The 19883-nt window shown below is 38.3% G+C and overlaps 1 protein-coding gene and 1 pseudogene across 3 annotated transcripts in view; one reads left to right on the top strand and one right to left on the bottom strand.

Moving 5' to 3' along the window:
* The window catches only part of LOC111152991 (golgi glycoprotein 1), a 163894-nt gene that overhangs the window by 64633 nt on the left and 79378 nt on the right, over positions 1-19883 (top strand). The window lies entirely within an intron of this gene.
* Positions 7087-7554, bottom strand: LOC111152993 (annotated as a pseudogene). The gene has a single exon (XR_002640975.1). The product of XR_002640975.1 is annotated as a cytochrome b-c1 complex subunit 7 pseudogene (transcript).

Genomic DNA, 19883 nt, shown 5'->3' with positions numbered 1-19883 from the left:
TCTTGCAGCTCTTTTTCCCACCAGTTTTAACGTTTGGCCACATTATAAAAACATGTACTCAAAACTTGATGGAATCTCTCACCCATCTTTAGAAAAAAGCTTTTGATGACTATTGTAAGAAAGGAAAGTATATACTTTTTAGGACACGATTAGTACAATCAATTTCATATTCCTTGCAGTGCTGGTACTCCTCCACAACTGTGTCTTCTCTGAATAATCATCTCTTCCTCTCCTACTAACCCTCCTCCCCTGACCAAATATCCAGAAGGAAAGTGATTTGCAAATACTCATTCTAGGTGTGGGTTAAGTGATGGAAGATGGGCTAAAATTTGTAGTTCTTTGTGATGGAAAGAGTTCAGAACATGACACATAGAAGGAACCAATTGCTGTCCTCCTTTCTCTTACTTCTGTGTATTTTATCTTTTGTTGACTAGGTGTATTATGTTTTCCAAATAAGTGGGCTCTTCCTGTTCTTTGTCCTATGCTAGGGTGGTCATCTAATTCATTGTGATCTTCATCCAAATGTTTCTTAATCATATAAAATTACTATTAAGGCTTTCCAATATAAAATTAACTAATTCTCCTGAAAATAAAGGCACACAGGTAGATTTTCCTTATCGTATGGCTTATTAGTTTTCAGAAACTTTGTTCACTTATTCTTGAAACAAATATAAGTACCTATTATTTGTACTAAATGTACTAGGCACTGTGTATAAAAAAAATGGAATAGACAGATTTTCACCCTCCAAGAACACAGAACCCTTTATAATACAGTTTAAAGATTTTTAAAAATTATTCATTTAATTTAGAGAGAGAGGGCACATGTACAGGCAAGATTGGGGCGGGGGGGGGACTGAGGGGGCAGAGATGGAGGGAGAGAGAGAGAGAGAACCTGAAATAGACTCTGAGCATGGATTCTGATGCAGAGCTTGATCTCACGACCTTGAGACCACGACCTGAGCTAAAATCAAGAGTCAGATCCTTAACTGATCGAACGACCCACGCACCTCTGTAATACAGTTTAATGCTTTACTAAAGACATACACTATACTTGTATCTTGAGGCAACTAATGAAATTACACTTTCTAAAGATTCAAAGGAAAATACTATATTTCAGCCTTACAGAGAAGTGCTTATAAATGTTATTGCCTGGTTTGTCAAAAAAATGGTGAAAGCTCAGAGGGAATTACAAGCCTGGTTCAAACTAAGTGAGAAATAACTGAAAAATTAAATATCTCTTAAAATAGTTGATGTTTTTTCTAAAATTTGAATAGCTAATGGTTGTGTGACTTTTCACACAAAATTTGGGGAAATTATATTTTCAATTTGCATGTAGTGGAATATTTTGTTGGTAAGACAGATACCTTATATTTAAATATTTTAGGATAAGAATCAGTAGGTACTTAACCTTTTGAGGTACTAATGTGAACATGGTTTAAGTCGGTGTTTTTCAGTAGGAATGCTTTTGGTGGTTAGGAGGGACCATTCCTCAGTGTGCAGTACTGTCCTGTCCATTTAAGGACATTTAGCATACTTAGCCCCTTTTCATAATTTTTATATTAGTATAAAAAGTTATGTGCCTGCTTACATCCGTTTGGCCCAGTAACACCAGGGCAGCTTTTATTTAGTGTAAGTGAATACCAGGGGGGTGCCTGGGTGGCTCAGTGGGTTAAAGCCTCTGCCTAGAGCTCAGGTCATGATCCCAAGGTCCTGGGATCGAGCCCCGAGTCAGGCTCTCTGCTCAGCAGGGAGCTTGCTTCCCTTCCTCTCTCTCTGCCTGCTTGTGATCTCTGTCTGTCAAATAAATAAATAAAATCTTTAAAAAAAAAAAAAGTGTAAGTGAATACCAGTATGTATTCTTGATTTATTATTATTCTTTTTAGATTTTCTTTATTTATTTGAGAGAGAGTGAGAACACAAGCAGCGGAGAGGGGCAGAGAGAGAAGCAGACTCCCCACTGAGCAGGGAGCCAGACTCCAGCTCCATCCCAGGACCCAAAGGTCATGACCTGAGCCAAAGGCAGAGGCTTAACCCACTCAGCCACCCAGGCGCCCCAGAGAAGCAGGCCCCCTGCTGAGCAAGGAGCCTGATGCGGGACTTGATCCCAGGACCCTGGGATCATGACCTGAGCTAAAGGCATTGCCTTAACCGACTGAGCCACACAGGCATCCCTAAATTGTAGTTTAAACATTGCCTTCCAAATGTCAGTGTTAGCCCAAGTCCGTGTGATAAACAAAAGTGCCCCTTCGTATTTCCAAATGTATCTGATTGGGAATTGGTCACTGTTAAAAAATAAAATTCAACTGAGTAATTTGAAGGTCAGATTAGTTTTATACAATGATGAATTGGACAGCATCCTATCTAGCAAATAGAAAGGAGCTCCAGAAAGCGATACAAAATGGGAGACTTCTGTAGGCAGAAAGATCAGGGCCAAGGCAGGAGTGGAGTACCTCATCCTTGTGGACCAGAGGGGGTCTGCCAGGCAGATTACCTCACTAGTAGTGTTGACTAGGAAATTCTAGGTTGAGTGGTTTAAGATTACATTCCTGAGATGGGTTGAAACTGTGGTAAAGTTAAGTGGTAAGTCTTGGGTTAGCACAAGTGATTCCATTTGAGGCCTTTTTAAAAAATTAAACACCATCTACTTATTACATAGTCTCTTTGCTCTCTGTATATGTGTACCAAATTTTACTTTCTGAACTTTGAGGGCTGCCATGAACTTTAACAACTAAAACACCTCTCTCCTTTTAAAAAACTAGAATACGTGCTTAGATATCTGTGGACAGGGTTTCCAGCTTGCTTGGTGTGGAGCCTATAATTTTGGTTACTATAAATCTCACCAAACATTTTTTCGCACTAGAAGTAGTATCCGCGTCACAGTGTGGAAGATGCAATACTCAACCTTCTTCTTTTATTTTTTTATTTTTTTAAAGATTTTGTTTATTTATTTGACAGATAGAGATCACAGGTAGGCAGCGAGACAGGCAGAGAGAGAGGAGGAAGCAGGCTCCCTGCTGAGCAGAGAGCCCGATGTGGGGCTTGATCCCAGGACCCTGGGATCATGACCCCAGCCGAAGGCAGAGGCTTTAACCCACTGAGCCGCCCAGGCGCTCCCCAACCTTCTTCTTTTAAAAAATAGCTCTACTGAAGGATGTTTAACATAGTCACTCATTTCAAGTTTACAGTGATTTTTTATAACTTTACTGAATAATGTAACTACCACCATAAGTCAGTTTTAGCATATATTTATCCCCCCACCCAAAGGTCCCTGATGCCCATTTATAGTTAATCCCCATTAATTCCCATGCCTAGACACTTCTGATCTACTTTCTGTCTCTAAATTTCCATTTTTGGACATTTTATGTAAATACAATCATGAATTTGTGACCACTACCTTCTTAAAATATTTTTCTGAGGAGGCAGTGACCTCTTTGACTTTGGCTGTAGCAACTTTTTTCTGGATATGTCTTCTGAGGCAAGGAAAACAAAAGCAAAAAATAAATTTGAGACTACATCAAAATAAAAGGTTTCTGCATAGGGAAAGAAACAGTCCACAAAACTAAAAGGCAGCCTATAGAATGGGAGAAGATACTTGCAAATAATATTTCTTTTTTTTTTTTTTTAAAGATTTTATTTATTTATTTGACAGAGAGAGATCACAAGCAGGCAGGCAGTCAGAGAGAGAGGAGGAAGCAGGCTCCCCGCTGAGCAAAGAGCCCGACGCGGGGCTCGATCCCAGGACCCTGAGATCATGACCTGAGCCGAAGGCAGCGGCCTAACCCACTGAGCCACCCAGGCGCCCCGCAAATAATATTTCTGATAAAGGGTTAGTATCCAAAATATATAAAGAACTGATATAACTCAACACCCAAAAACCAAATAATCCAATTAAAAAATAGGCAGAAGACATGAATGGACATTTCTCCAAAAAAGACATCCAGGTGGCCAACAGACACATGATCAACATCATTGATCAACATAATTCATCATCAGAGAAATGAAAATCAAAACTACACTGAGCTATCACATCATGCCTGTCAGAATGGCTAAAATCAACAACACAAACAATGTGTGTTGGTAAGGATATGTAGAAAAAGGAACCCTCTTGCTTATTTGGTGGGAATGCAAACTTGTGTAGGCCACTGTGTAAAATAGTGTGGAAGTTCCTTAGATAGTTAAAAATAGATCTGTCCTATGATCCAGCACTGGCAGTACTGGATATTTACCCAAAGAATACAAAAACACTAATTCAAAGGGATACATGCACCCCAGTGTTTATACCAGGATTATTTATAATAGCCAAATTATGGAAATAGCCCAAGTATCCATTGATTGATGAATGGAGAAAGAAGGGGTGATATATATATTATATATATGATGGAATATAACGTAGCCATAAAAAGAATGAAATCTTACCATTTGCAATGATGTAGATCGAGCTGTAGCGAGTATAATGCTAATAAGTGAAGTAAGAGAAAGACAAATACGATATGATTTCATACGTGGAATTTAAGATAATGAGCAAAGGGGAAAAAAGAGACAGTAAGAAACAGATTTAATTATAGAGAACAAACTGATGGTTACCGGAGGAGGTGGGTGGGGGTGATGATGGGGATTAAGGAGTTGTGATGAGCACCAGGTGATGTATGGAATTGTTATGTCACTATATTGTACACCTGAAACTACTGTAAGACTGTATGTTAACTAAGGAATTAAAATAAAAACTTAAAAACATTTCTCTGTGTCTTTTCTATCAGACTCTTCTTTCTCAGTCACCCCCTTAATCAGGTGCTTAAATGTCATGGTTCTATTCTCACTTGACCGAGGTGAATTCATCCCAGGTAAATGTGATGATTCCTATATCTCTGTCATAGGCCTAAACCTTTTTCTAAGCTCCAGACCCATACTGCCAACTACATGTGTGGGGGATGTCCATGGGCACTTCAGTCTCCACAGCTCTGGAACTGAGCTGAGGACCTGCTTCTCCAAACCTCCTGGGCCTGGACTTCACTTCCCAGTGAAGCTGCCACCACCCACTTCGTCCCCCAACCCAGAAACTAGGGCACCATCATCCTTTATTCTTCTTTCCCTCACTTATTGTAACCAGTAAATTGCCAACTCTGCAGTCACCTCCGAAATACCACATACACTGAATATAGTTAACCTAAATTTAAAGGGTATAAGTATGCCATGTAGTTTGAGTCAAGAATATGTATAGAGATTCTTTTTTAAAAAGTATATAGAGATTCTAAGTCAGGATCAGGCCTTAATGGGAAGCATAGTAAATTCTTATCCCTTGCTAGTAGTTACAGGTTTTGAGATTGTTCAGAATAAACACAGCATTAGTAACATCTTTAACAAGCGTCAAAATTCTTTTTATCAGCTTTAATTTTTTTTTAAAGATTTTATTTCTTTATTTGACACAGAGAGAGAGCACAAGTAGGCAGAGAGTCAGGCAGAGGGTGGGGGGGAAGCAGGCTCCCTGCTGATGCTGATTCGGGGCTTGATCCCAGGACCCTGAGACCATGACCTGAGCTGAAGGCAGAGGCTTAACCCTCTGAGCACCCCCTTTTTATCAGTTTTAATTTTATTATAATTTAATTTTAGTTTTTTTCTTTTTTTAATACAAGTTTTTTTTAATAAAAGTTTTTTAATAGAAGAAAAATGGTTTCAACAAGAGTTAAGACATAGCCATCTGTATTTCCCCTTATACTTTTTTAAAAATTAAGGCTAAAACAGTTTCTTCTGGCTTTTATCTCCCTTCTCCCTATCTTATAAGAAAAGTTTTCTACTTTCTGTAGAACAGAAGTATAACTTAGAGTTTCATTTCTCACAAAACAAAATTGCTGCTCACATGACAAATTGAATGTCTGTTTGCAGTGGTTTGAGACAATTAGATGGAAACAGTTCCCTGTTTAGTAGGTGATGTATGTATGTCCCCTTTACAAAAGAGTAAAGTTCCCTTTTATTCTTTAATTTAGCAGCAAATTTTAGTTGGATAAAGACCACTGAAAATTTTATGCAGAATCTGTGTTGAGTTAGATCCGGGGCACTCAGATGGCGGACCGAGTGGAGTTGGGGAAGAACAGAGGAGCGGCTTTGTTAGACTCCGTGGAAGCTAGCAGGAAGCCTTTCCTTAAGCAGCTGTTGAGAAACTAAGAAGAGGGGTTTTTCTTTCTCTCTAGAAGATGGCTTTCCTATGGTTTCCTCTTAATTATTTTTCCATTTGTTATCCTGGGGATATAATCACATTTTGCTCTTTAGCTCTGTTTTCTTTTTTTCTTTTATTGGTCAGCCCCTCTCCCTGTCAACATTTCTTCCCTCGCCATGGAACTAAGAAAATGCAGGTCCTTTCCGCTCCTTACATGAGGCTGACTTGTGTTCATCCACATGCATTGCTATGTGCCTCACACGTGCTTCCCAGAGTCAGGCAGTCTTGTAACTGCCCCAGATAGGTGCTTACAAGAAGGAAATGAGGCAGAGTTTACTGAAAGATTCTGCATGGGATTGATTGATTTCTGAGGCAGAAAGTTACCTTACACATAAGTTGTAACCAGTTTATATCTGCCTGATTTTTAGAAGTTATTAAAAGGATAGATATGGGGCGGTGGGTGGGAGGCGGTTAAAGAGACAACATAAGTTGTCTCATGAGATGAGTTGACTTTCAGAAGTTGTCTTTTTTTTTTCCCCTTCAGATCTAATCCATTGGTGTTTATTCATGTGGGATTTTTTTTTTCTTGGTCATTTCTTTTTTTTTTTTTTTTTTTTAAGATTTTATTTATTTATTTGTTAGAGAGAGAGAGAGAGAGAGCACGAGCACAGGCAGAGTGGCAGGCAGAGGCAGAGGGAGAAGCAGGCTCCCCGCCAAGCAAGGAGCCCGATGTGGGACTCGATCCCAGGACGCTGGGACCATGACCTGAGCCGAAGGCAGCCGCTTAACCAACTGAGCCACCCAGGCGTCCCTTCTTGGTCATTTCTAAAAGCTTCATTTGAAGCATGAGCAGTTTCTACCTGGAGAATTTAAATAAATAATGGTGATGAATTCCTTCAGAGGAACTCCAGAAATGTAATTCTTTTTTTTTTTTAAATAATCATAATAGACATCTATTTAAAGCAATACATTTGCAGCTCAGTTCTAAATTGTACATTTCATGTTTATTTAACTTCTTAAAAATACTTGAGGGCAGCTGCAACCAGTTTTCAACTCCATGATTACTTCTTTGCCCATTCCTCCCTCTCTTTCCTTTCCCGAATAACTTCTTTCAGATATGGTTCAAGGTAGAATTTATCCTCCTCATATTTTGTCCATTGCTCTTTAGGCAAGATCTGATGCCTCATGGTCAGTTCCAGTGCCTTCTTAATGCGAAACATCCTGTCATTATAAAGGTTTTCAGGAAGCCTTCTTACATCTTCTTTCACATCATCGTCCTCACGTATCGTATCCTCTCGCATCAACCTCAGTCCGTTGAGCCCTGCAGCATTGTAGTACCACTTTCGAATACCCTCCAGCCACTGGCTTGATGCTGCAGCGGCAGGCCTGCTCGCCATTGTGACCCCAGAAATGTAATTCTTGATAACCCTTTTCTTCTCTGTTATAGTACTTTTCCATCAAGAAACTGAAATAGTGGGCTTAATTTTCTGAGAATAGTGCTCTTTGATCTCTTTATTTAGTAATTTCATGTCCCATCCAGCTTGAAGTCATTGCATAGTTTTGGTTTTAATGTGGGACTGTATTAGTGCACTGATGTTAAAATTTAAAAACCTGAAACATAGACCCAAAAGGAAGAAGTTGGGGAGAAGCTCTTTATTTCATTGTGACCTCAGTAACTGACAGCTTGCCTTTGGAAGCCTAGAGAATCAGGTAGAATTTCTGTCAACCAAATAAATGTATATTGAATGCCATTGTGTGCCTCATGTTGTGATGGCCCAAACTGTGATCACTGCCTTCCTGGAACTGCCCTCAGTTATTTATTTATTTATTTAAAAGATTATTTTATTTCAGAGAGAGGGAAAGAGGGAGGGGCAGAGGGATAGGGAGAAAATCCTAAGCAGACTGTGCGCTGATTGTGGAACCCATTATGGGTCTCAATCCCACACACCCTGAGATCATGACCAGAGCCAGAAACCTAAGTCGGGTGACCAACCAACTGATCCACCCAGATGCCCACTACTCTCAGTTATCTGAAAAGAAAAATACTACCAGAGAGAGTAGGGGTTTTATGATCAGCCAAGAATTTATTTCATTAGGATTTTAATGTTTAAAGGAAGAATTTCAAGATAGGTAAAACTCGTAGCCAAATTACTGTAGCAGAATTTCTTGTGCATTTGCCTGCTCTGTGATGTCATGGTTGCACCCAGTAAGAATTGGAACATAGATTTGAAATTCTTACTCAGTTTGGAATGAATAAGGTGCCCTGTGGCAGATATTTTTAGAATGGAGGAGCAGCTCCAGGACTTGCTGTGAGTCAGGTTCTCATTCAAAGACTGATCCTGAATATTGACTTCAAGAGTTGAAATCTTTCATCCTGAATTAGTTATTCTTCTGTTCTGAAAATCAAAGTTTAAACTGTCGTCAGTGGATTAAATCAATACCACGTATATATATGTATATATATATATCTCACAAGAAAGCAACTTTTGGCATCAGAGACAATTTAAATGATCCCTCTATTTGGAAGTGGATATTTTTCACAGATGTAAGCTGTTGTGAGTTGGTAGTTATACTATCAAAATTGTCAGAGGGCTTCAGAAAGGGTGGGTCTATTTTTTATAGGGGAATGGTTTTTTAAAAATGTGTTTTTTCTCTTTTTACCATAGTTCAGATTCAAAAATTCTTTTTTTTTTTTTTTAAGATTTTATTTATTTGACAGACAGAGATCACAAGTAGGCAGAGAGGCAGACAAAGAGAGGAGGAAGCAGGCTCCCCGCTGAGCAGAGACACCCCCCCCATGCGGGGCTCGATCCCAGGACCCTGGGAACATGACCTGAGCTGAAGGCAGAGGCTTTAACCCCCACTGAGCCACCCAGGCAGGCTCCCCTCAGATTCAAAAATTCTAATGGCAAAGGATGAGATTAACGATTGGCTTCTCCCAAATAATAGCATAAGTTAACTGGTAGAATCAGAATTGAAATTAACAATTTCATAGTCTTTTTTTTTTTTTTTTAAGATTTTTGTTTATTTATTTGAGAGAGAGAGAGATCACAGGTAGGCAGAGAGTCAGGCAGAGAGAAGGGGAAGCAGGCTCCCTTCCGAGCAGAGAGCCCCATGTGGGGCTTGATCCCAGGACCCTGAGATCATGACCTGAACCGAAGGCAGAGGCTTTAACCCACTGAGCCACCCAGGTGCCCCAACAATTTCATAGTCTTACCCGGTCTTTTGATTTCCTCACTATACAAAAAGAAAACTGAATATGAAAAAAAAATTGAGTTTTGTCATATATGGAATCTGTAGCCTTAAGGCAATACATTGAAGCAAGATACTTTTGTCTGATCTATTTTGGGGGCAATTAATGATGTAAACTATTTAATCTTAAATAGTTTATCTTAAATTAGTTAATAGTTAATCCTAAATTAAACTAATCTTAAATTCTAAGGCAAGGGTGATTAGTCATCTCTGGAAAAAGAATCTGCTGTTTATTTTTTCTGTTTTTGTGTTTCTGAGACTTAGGATGTATAATTATATTTATTAAGGTATTGGTGAAACAGGGAAAAGTTTGAAAAGGTAACTTAGGAATTTTCTTGTGTTTATTTTTAATTAAGGCACTACCCCAAGAGAGCAGAGGAACAAAATAAAACCAGAAAAACTTGGGAGTTTTTAATGGCCCTAAAGTGAACTAATAGGAGACTAGTATGTATGTATGTATGTATGTATATATTTTTCAAGAGGGTCTGTGCAAGCCGGGGTTGTGGGGAGGGGGGCAGAGGGAGAGGGACAGAGAATCTTAAGTGGTCTCCACACTCAGCATAGAGCCCGATATGGGGCTCAAGCTCACGATCCTGAGGTCATGACCTGAGGCAAAATCAGGAGTTGGACACTAAACCAACTGAGCCACCCAGGTGGTCCCAGAGACTGCCTTAAACCAGGGAAGTCAGCTTCCCATTTCTATACACTGTTTCTTTGTCTAGAAGCAGGGGCAATTTTAGTAACCGGTTGAATAAATTATTTTTATAAGTCATGGATAGTGAGATCATTTATTCAGTGACAAACCTTTTGGAAAGAAGGTATTAATGTATTCACTTTTCCGAAACTCATTAACTTGCTCTGAGGCCAAAATTACTCTGTATTTATATTTTAAAATGAGCATTGGCTAAGTTTTTTTTTTTTTAAGATTTTATTTTAAGCAATCTCGACATCCAGCTTAGGGCTCATACAACCCCGAGACCAAGTCACACACCTCACTGGCTGAGCCAGCCAGGTGCCCCTCCTTGTGTATTTGTTAATTTTGAGATAAAGTTTAGAAATTGAAGTTCTAGCTAAAGGTTTTTAATAAGTTACTTAATGAGATAAAATATTCTAAGATATCTTAGTATGTCCTAAATTTTATTTTTATTTTAAAATCTGTCGTGGATCACCTAGGTTGGTTTGTGTATATGCATCTGAATTTCTTACCTTAATGCCATAATTAGCTATCAGCATCATAGCATTGTAAGGTTCTTTTTTTTTAATATTTTATTTTTATTTATTTATTTGACAGAGATTACAAGCAGGCAGAAAGGCAGGCAGAGAGAGAGAGGAGGAAGCAGGCTGCCTGCTGGGCAGAGAGCCAGATGTGGAGCTCGATCCCAGGACCCCGGGATCATGACCTGAGCCGAAGGCAGAGGCTTTAACCCACTGAGCCACGCAGGTGCCCCACATTGTATTTTTCTTTTTTTTTTTTTTTTTTTTTTTTTAGAGATTTTATTTTTATTTATTTGTCAGAGAGAGAGCGAGAGAGAGAGCGAGCACCGGCAGACAGAGTGGCAGACAGAGGCAGAGTGAGAAGCAGGCTCCCCACAGAACAAGGAGCCCGATGTGGGACTCGATCCCAGGATGCTGGGATCATGACCTGAGCCAAAGGCAGCTGCTTAACCAACTGAGCCACCCAGGCGTCCCCATTGTAAGATTCTTAACCACACAAATGACTCACAGTAGACATACACAAGTGTACCATACTATTTACAACTGAAGTGGATATTTTAAATGAGTTGTGGAGTGTTTCATTTTGTGGATTTTATTTAGTACATGTTACGGAAAGGCAAGTCTCATTTAAATGCTTGAAGTTTTTTCCCCTTGCATAATGTGGTAAAAATAAGGAACATAGAGAATATAGGTAAATGGCTTTAAAAAAAAATTCCTTGGCCCCAGAAGCAAGATTTTGAGAGCGAGAGAAGAATCCCAAATTGACTTTCTATTATCCACTCCGCCCCATCTCTTTTTCCCTTTTGAAATTGAAACAAAAATATGTTTTCTGTCATTAGGTATCATCTCTTGCTTCTGAATAGGTATATGAATTGGGTATGTTCTGCCTAATGTAGAGAGCATTTGCCCAGTCAAGTTCTGTGATGTGGGGTTGTTTAGTAAGATTTCTGTTGAAGAATGAACTTTTCCAAAGCTTTTTGTGGCTCACTTAAATTATTTATTCTGTACTCTTTCTGTGATCTATGAGGTATTTCATTTGTATCAGATGTTGGAATTTAATATATTATCTTCGACAGAGCAAACTTTCCTCTAGTCCTTATCTTCTCTGTTTCTGATGTAGACTAAAGATTCAAAGACCTTTAGTCAAAGCCCTATATTTTAAACATTACATTTCCCAATATTCTCCTGAAGAATAATAATTGTGATGATCAAAATGTTAAAAGATAGTGTTGAAGATCTGAGTGTATTCAGAAGAATTATGGTAGTATAGTCCCGGACCTCTTTTGCACGCCTGCCTGCCTGCCTTCCTTCCTTCCTTCCTTCCTTCCTTCCTTCCTTCCTTCTTTTCCTTCCTTCCTTAAGATTTTATTTGAGAGAGAGCACAAGTGAGCACATGAACACAAGCAGGGGGAAGCGGCAGAGGGAGATGAAGAAGTAGACTCCCCACTGAACAGGGAGCCCAGTGAAGGACTCAGTCCCAGGACCCTGGGATCATAACCTGAGCCCAAGGCAGAAGCTTAACCAACCGAGCCACGCAGGCACCATTTTGCACTGCATTATACTACCTGTTTACAGGCGGCTGTTAAGTGATTTGAGATAACAAACCAAGATGAATGCAGAACATTTAGATTGAATTGTCAGTCATGATCTTGCTTATTATTAAGTTGGCCAGTTGGTCACAAGTAACATTTATTTTCACAGAATGAATCAATTTGAGTTTGATGTGATGAGGAAAGTGCATTGACTGCCTGTGGTGGGCTAAAAACATTTCCCAAGTGATTGAGAAAAGTGTTATTAGGTGACTAATAGCCTTGGTTTGTTTGCATATTTAAAGATAACTGCATCTGAACAGTTGGATTTAAATATAAAGGTTCTTGGAGACTTAAAACGTGAGTGAACAAAACCAAAACTATTTAATCCTCTGATGTTTACTTAGAAACAACCTAAATGAAGTTCAAAATAGATACCACGCCTGGATATGTATATGGATATTAGATTGAGAGATTAGGGTGAGGGGCAGGCAGAAATTCTACACACACTTATTTGTGCTAAGTAAACTTGATGAAGCCATTTAAAGACTGTTCTTTCCATTGGGATAAGATTTTTCTACCATAATTTCCTAAATTAATTTATGCCTTGGGGGACCTGGGTGGCTCAGTGGGTTAAGCCTCTACCTTCGGCTCAGGTCGTGATCTCAGGGTCCTGGGATTGAGCCCCGCATCAGGTTCTCTGCTCAGTGAGGAGCCTGTTTCCCCCTCTCTCTCCGCCTGCCTCTCTGGTTACTTGTGATTTCTGTCAAATAAATAAAATATTTTTTAAAAAATTTATGCCTTTATTCCAGTTTATCCTAATGTAATTCAACTATTTAAACTGAAGTTGCCTTCCTGTAGCTAAGAATCTATATAACTACAAACTTTTAAGTTGAGGTTTAAAAAGAAAACCTCTTTTTATTTATTTTTTCCCTTATTTTTGGGATTGATTTATTTTGGAGTTAAGGCAGTACAAAGTTAACATTCTTCTAGAAGTATACTATAACAATATTATTATAGATAATATTTATTATATGCTTACAGTGAGCACTCATAGGTGCTTTATATGTTTTGCCTTACTTTTACCTACATATATGATAAATACTCATCCTCATTTATAGATAGGAAATTTAGGCTTACAAGAGTCAAATCAGTCCAGCTAGTATCTTGAAGAACCTAAATCTGATCCCAGTTCTTTCCAGAGTCTATGCTGCAGAACCAGTACTATAGACTATATAATAATGAGTGCTTAGAAATAGTTGGAAGTGTCCTTTTTTTCAATTACTGGAGGTGAATGTTCTTTACTTGAGAAGTAATACATATTTGAACCGTCGACGCACTTTATGAAGTGTTTTAAAACAGTGATTCTCGAAGGATCTGCAGTGGTTCCACTTACCTCCTTTCACTTCTCCCAGTGAACTATTACTCCCTTTCTTTACTTTCACTTCTCCTTTTGTATGACAGTATTTCCCCTTCTTCAGAAAGGTAGTATTGTTTTTATGAAATCATATTAGGTATGCAACCAGTTAGAGTTAAAATGTCTTGCTTTTTATTTAGTTTTCCACCTATTCCAATGGAAGCATTGGGAGTTGTGACTTATTTAGGCCATATAGTAATCATTAGCTCAGTTGGAGTACCATTAAAAGGATCTTCCTGGTCTTTTGTTTTTTGCACTTTGGTTTCAAAATCAAATCATTTTATAATAGAAAATTATGACTTTAAAAAGGCAAAGATATGATCTGGAGATTATGGGTAATTCTTGTAAAATATTGCATCTTTATTAATGTTTATGTTAATCCATCAATATTTCCCAAAGTAAGTGTTCGATTAAGCATTTCAGCATTTATAGTTTGACATAGTGGTGATTATTGCCATATACTTAGTAGTACCTTGTTCTCTCAACTGTAGGTTGATATTTCTAAGAAAGAAAAAATGTGGGAAATTTTCAAAGATTTTATTAGATTACATTATGCACATTAATGATGTTGGTACCCCTCGCCGAAGATTCAGTTTTTTAAATGTATCAATTGAGTTTTTTCCCAGTTTAGCCGTAGATTTCCTTCCTTGAGCTGTACCTTAAAGAACCAAATGGCATAGACCCTGATAAACTCTCCTAAATTTCACCAGACAATCTGTTAATAAAGCAAAGCTGAATTTATTAGAATTTAATACAGAAAGGAGAACACCACCTTGACGGGAAGAAGTCAAAATTGGGATATTTTAGTGGCCTTGAGGTCTGAGATCAAATGGTTTCAGATGGCCTTCTAAAGAAGAGAACTGATTGTCATTGACAGATCTGTGATATAATAATTTGGGATTGGTAGACACTTGAATGTAAAGGTCTTAAAGCGATTCTTATTTTTTTTAATTTTTTGAAGATTTTATTTGTCAGAGAGCAAGCAAGCAGAAGCAGAGGGAGAAGCAGACTCCCCACTGAGCAAGGAGCCTAATGTGGAACTTGATCCTAGGACCCTGGGAACATGAACTGAGCCCAACTGAGCCACCCATGTGTCCCAAAGCAATTCTTGACACATAAACATATTCACTAAGGAAGTTATTTGCTCAGACTAGAAGACTCTTGACTCTGATACGTTGATCTCCTAGGAATTCCCTGAATCAAATAGTGAAGTTATTAACTGATTTATAGTCTTTCTTTTTTGGGCAGAGATTCCCTGAAATAGCAAGCATGTCATGTTGAGCACAGGCGGTCTTTAGTCTTAAGTCATGTCGACAGAGTTGGTCTTAGTTATCAGTGCCTTCTTGTGGTCCTTCTTCAGCCCAGACTGGAGAGTGGAACATAATCACCTAGGGACAAGATCAATCTGGATGTAGACCACTGTGTTAAAGAATCATGGTTGCATATCCAGTTTCTGGTAGTAGTCGTCATTTCATCCACCACATGTATCAGCTTTTCTTGTTTTTGCTGTGGGATGATCATTTGTTTGTTGGATCATCTGATCCATCATTTAAGAGAGAGATTATGATCAGAGTTTGCAGTTTATTTCTAAGCCAGGAGCCTAGTGCCCAAATTAAAACAAGAACAAATTTCATCCATAGTCCACAGAGCCTGTAGATTTATTTATGGGTCTGTCAGCCAAATTACTTAATTTCATGATTTCTTTGATTGTCTAGTTCCTATTTCAAGCTGTGAACCCTAGCATATAAGAGTTCCCCAACTCTCTGCTCCACTTATAAAGTGTGTTTTAAGAGGATTGAGGCTAGAAGGAAACCATCCAGAATTCCTGTTGAGTAGTTGAGGGTTCAGATCTCACGTTGAGGCCCATTTCTTTCTTGCATTGGTATTTTATGATAAATACTCATAATATAGCATAAAATTTACAAAATTTACCACTTTAAAATGTATAGTTCAGCCCCGATGCCCACATTTTCTCTTTCTGGAGAGAAGTTACCAGTCTCATTTTTTTTGGAGGAAGAAGGGGACCAGAGGACCAGGATGGACCCTGACTCAGCATCACTTTGCCATGCTAATGCGTACTCGTCCAGTTTGCTGGTGGTAACCAACAGGCTTTTGTAGCTCACACATCAGCACCAGTAATTAGGAACTACCCAATGATGAGTTCTTGACCAGAATATTCCTGTAGGTCTGCTAAATTTTAATGTGTAGTTTTGTTGTCAGTCAAAAGAAGTTACATGCCAGATAGAAGAATATTAAGTGGAGACATTACCAAGTAGATAGAGGATTAGATGTGATAGGGAATCAGAAGATTTACTTATATGTATGAGACACAGGTATTAAACACACACCATCTTTTTCATAAGACAGTTTGGCTACAGACTAGCTCCTGAAAATAGTCATTAAGTGTTTCCTAGGTGTGACATGACAGGTTTTAGATTTGGGGTTTTAGAATTGGAGTTACAGGAAAATAAAGGAAAAGGTGGAGTTTTCTTTTGAGTTTGGATTTTTGTGTTGGGGTACTGGTTTTGTTTTTTATATTTGAAGGATTATATTTGTTTTATAGCTGTGTTTTTAAATCTCAAAACAATGCTCAGATATGCTAAGTTTTCCCAGTTCAGTTTTCACACAGATTTGATTTTTTTTCTGTACTTAATAGCATTCATATGGAACCTTATTCCATTCATCCAGCAGATGATTATATGACGTTGTGCAAAAGACTTCCCCATTTTTTTTAAAGAAGGGGGTTTATTTTATTTTATTTATTTATTTATTTATTTATTTATTTAAAAGATTTTATTTATTCATGAGAGTGAGGCAGAGGGAGAAGCCTGCTGTCTGCAGAGGAGAGAGCCCGATGTGGGGCTCAATCCCAGGACCCTGGAATCATTACCTAAGCCAAAGGCTTAACTGACTGAGGCACCCAGGTACCCACAAATTCCCCATTTTTATTTTTATTTATTTTTATTTTTTTAAAGATTGTATTTATTTGACACACAGAAAGAGATCACAAGTAGGCAGAGAGGTGGGGAAGCAGACTCCCTGCTGAGCAGAGAGCCTGATGTGGGGCTCGATCCCAGGACCCTGAGATCATGACCTGAACTGAAGGCAGAGGCTTAACCCACTGAGCCACCCAGGCGCCTAAATTCCCCATTTTTAACTTAAGTGGAAAGGTAGAATGGCACAGGAGTGCATGGGGACGTGATTTTGGACTACATAGGTGGTGTTCATTTTGCAGTGCCTCAGACAGTTGTGAGGCGTATGGAAGAAGTCCCACAAATTTGAAAATGTCTTGGATAAAGTCTCTTTAAATAATGTTCATTCCTTGACCTTCTGACGATTTTGTGAGTTTTAGGACATAATACCCTTTATAGCTTTTGGTCAGGACCACTTATAGGAGTTTCTATAGGTTCTAATAGCTGTATCTGTCATTATCTTTAACTGTATTCAGGTTTTCTTTTTTACATTTGTCTGTTATATTTATCTTTCTCCATAACTGCTATATTGTTCCGTAGTGATTACTTTTGCCTATTCAGTTTCTTGACGTGACTCTCTTTCAAGGAGAGACTATCTGTGTAAAAATATCTGCTGCTCTGACACTTTTCATGTCCACTGAGGTATGAGATTTTGTTCTTCCCCCATTTCAGCATAGCATTTCCCAGGATTCGAATGGTCTTTATCTCTCTCACCTAACCTCATTTCTGTCTTTGTGCCGGCTTCTGCTTCAAAACTTGCACATCCTTCAGAGTTATGCAGTGGCTCTCTTACTCAGATGAAAGTCCAGTCCCTGAATCACAGCTCTTCTCTTTCAGAAGCGCTAGTCATCTGCTCTGGGTTATACGGAAAGGGTTCTGTGCGTTCTGGCAGCTCAGCGCTGTGTGCTTCTCTTTAGACAAGTTAAAGTAAACAGTGCACTAACCTCTGGTCAGAATGGAAGAAATGTGATATTTTTAGATACTTGGGTATAGTGCATGAGAAATTATATTTCATTTGGGACTTTTTTTGCATCTGGCAATTTTATATGCATTTTTTGGTTTTATGTTTTCAAACTTATAGAAGTAACATAGTCGGATTGGAGGTACTGAGCTACATTGACAGAATCATTCCAGATTTACTGGGTGTTAACTTTAATAATATTGTCAGATGCCTGGCAATTTTCTATTTTAGTTTACCGCCTTGCATTTGGCTGTAGTAGCTATTGCTATGACAAATTTGGACCTGTATTTAGCTATTCCAAATTAACTGAGATAGCAAATAAAGAATATAAAGGGTGCCATAACAAAATTGATACTCTGTTTCTTTTTTTCTTTTTTTTTTTTTTTTGATACTCTGTTTCTTAATCATACCATGTCTTTCAAAGAATTTTGTTTGCACCTCTCACTCTAAAACTCCCACATTAAAGTTGACCATACTGGGAAAACTAAACCATAAAATGGTTAATGTGCTTTTCTTAGAACAGAACTACCAGTCTAGGACTCTTGAGAGGGCCAGATTGCTACTTGACATGTCCCAGAGAGTGGATTTCCCATACTCTGCCCCCCTACCCCCACGATCCCTTTGAAATAGACAGTGGAAGAGAAGGAAAATAGAAAAACAAGGACTGTGATGAGTGTATTGTCAAACTCCTTCTGTTGCTTCAGCCATGAAGATGTATTCCAAATATTTTCATAAATGTCTCTGTTTAAGCTTAAACTGGAATTATCTTTGACTTTTTTTTTTTTTCCATTTGGCACAAAATTCAAAAGGTACAAAAGGGTATGTAGTGAAAATACATTTTTTATGTATTCTTCAGGGATAGTATGTACATATACAATTAAGTATTTATGTCATGTATTTTAAATTCATATTCTTTGCATGAATTATGGCCTACTAGAAAGCATTACTGTTATTTTTGATGCTTATGATTGGATTATTTACAGAGAATGAAAGGCCATACTATCTTATATTTGCAAGGCCCTCTAATTTTCAAAGTCCTCATTCTACTTAAAACAGCTCAGTGAGGTAGGTAAAACAGGATTTATGTATGTTTACAGACATGAAATTTAGAGCTTAAAGAATTATGTGACTTGATCAAGGGTGGTACAAAATGAATATGCAGTGCAAGTGGAATCATAACTCAAGTCTTGTGGCTCCTAGTCCAGAGTTCTTACTACCGTGTTGGGTCTGAAACACAATGGTATAAGGGGATCTATTACACTGTGTCTGCTTTTAGGAAGTATGAAAAGTACTATGAGTAGCTATTGTAGAAGAATTTTGATACTATATTTTTATAGTAGCAGTATGGTAGTAGTGTTTTACAGCTTCACGGTTCAGAGGAAGTTTGGCCTTTGTGATGAATTTTCTACAAAATAGTTTATTAAAGCAAGCTGCTTTAGACTGAGTGATAATGGTCTTGGTGTCACTCTGGTAACAAAGGCTCTAAACTAACTTTATCCAGGAAACTGGGCAATGGAAAACAAGGCCTTTTATCCTATCACAGCTACATGCCTGCCAGGGCTGGGAGCCATGCTGATTGACTGACCTGTTGAAGATTCTTTCCCTTGAGGCTAGATGGGAATCTAGTCAAGCATTCAGTAAGAATGCCTGACTCTTGTTTCTTTCACCCATCAATTAGGCAAAAATGTTCCCGCCAGCACTAAACTAGATTCGAGATTTCTAAATCATCTCCTAGGGAGAAGGAAAAAAAAAATGAGTAATGAGAGGTAACTTTTCCCTCTCTGGTGATTCTAGGCTCTCATGAGGAAGGCTTAGTTCTCAAGAAGCTCATTCAAAATGGGGAAATGAGGGACGCCTGGGTGGCTCAGTTGGTTGGACAACTGCCTTCGGCTTAGGTCATGATCCTGGAGTCCTGAGATCGAGTCCCGCATCGGGCTCCCCGCTACGCGGGGAGTCTGCTTCTCTCTCTGACCTTCTCCTCGCTCATGCTCTCTCTCACTGTCTCTCTCTCAAATAAATAAATAAAATCTTAAAAAAAAAAAACAAAATGGGGAAATGAGGCAGAATCTTTATAAGGCCATAATTGTATTTTTAAATGCTTGTCATCATAAAACAATCCCTACATTTCTTGAAATGGGCAGTACCCAATAGGAAGTTGATGAAAAGGTTGAGCTCTTATGTGAGAAGAAGTATCTCCAAACATTCTTTTGAGGATGACTTGTCTCCTATGGCTTATAGGTATCTCTATTTTTAATTTATAATAGTAAAACAGGGAAAATGAGGAAAGAGTTCACAGTATTTCTTATGATAGAGAAATTACATGTTTTTGTAATTACATTTTTATTTTATTTATTATTTATTTTTTTAAAGGTTTTATTTATTTATT

This window comes from Enhydra lutris, unplaced genomic scaffold (genome assembly GCF_002288905.1).
Source record: "Enhydra lutris kenyoni isolate GAN:26980312 unplaced genomic scaffold, ASM228890v2 scaffoldscaffold30, whole genome shotgun sequence".
NCBI classification, from domain to species: domain Eukaryota; kingdom Metazoa; phylum Chordata; class Mammalia; order Carnivora; family Mustelidae; genus Enhydra; species Enhydra lutris.
Note: the sequence above shows the minus strand (reverse complement) of the source record. Positions and strands in the feature narration are given on the sequence as shown.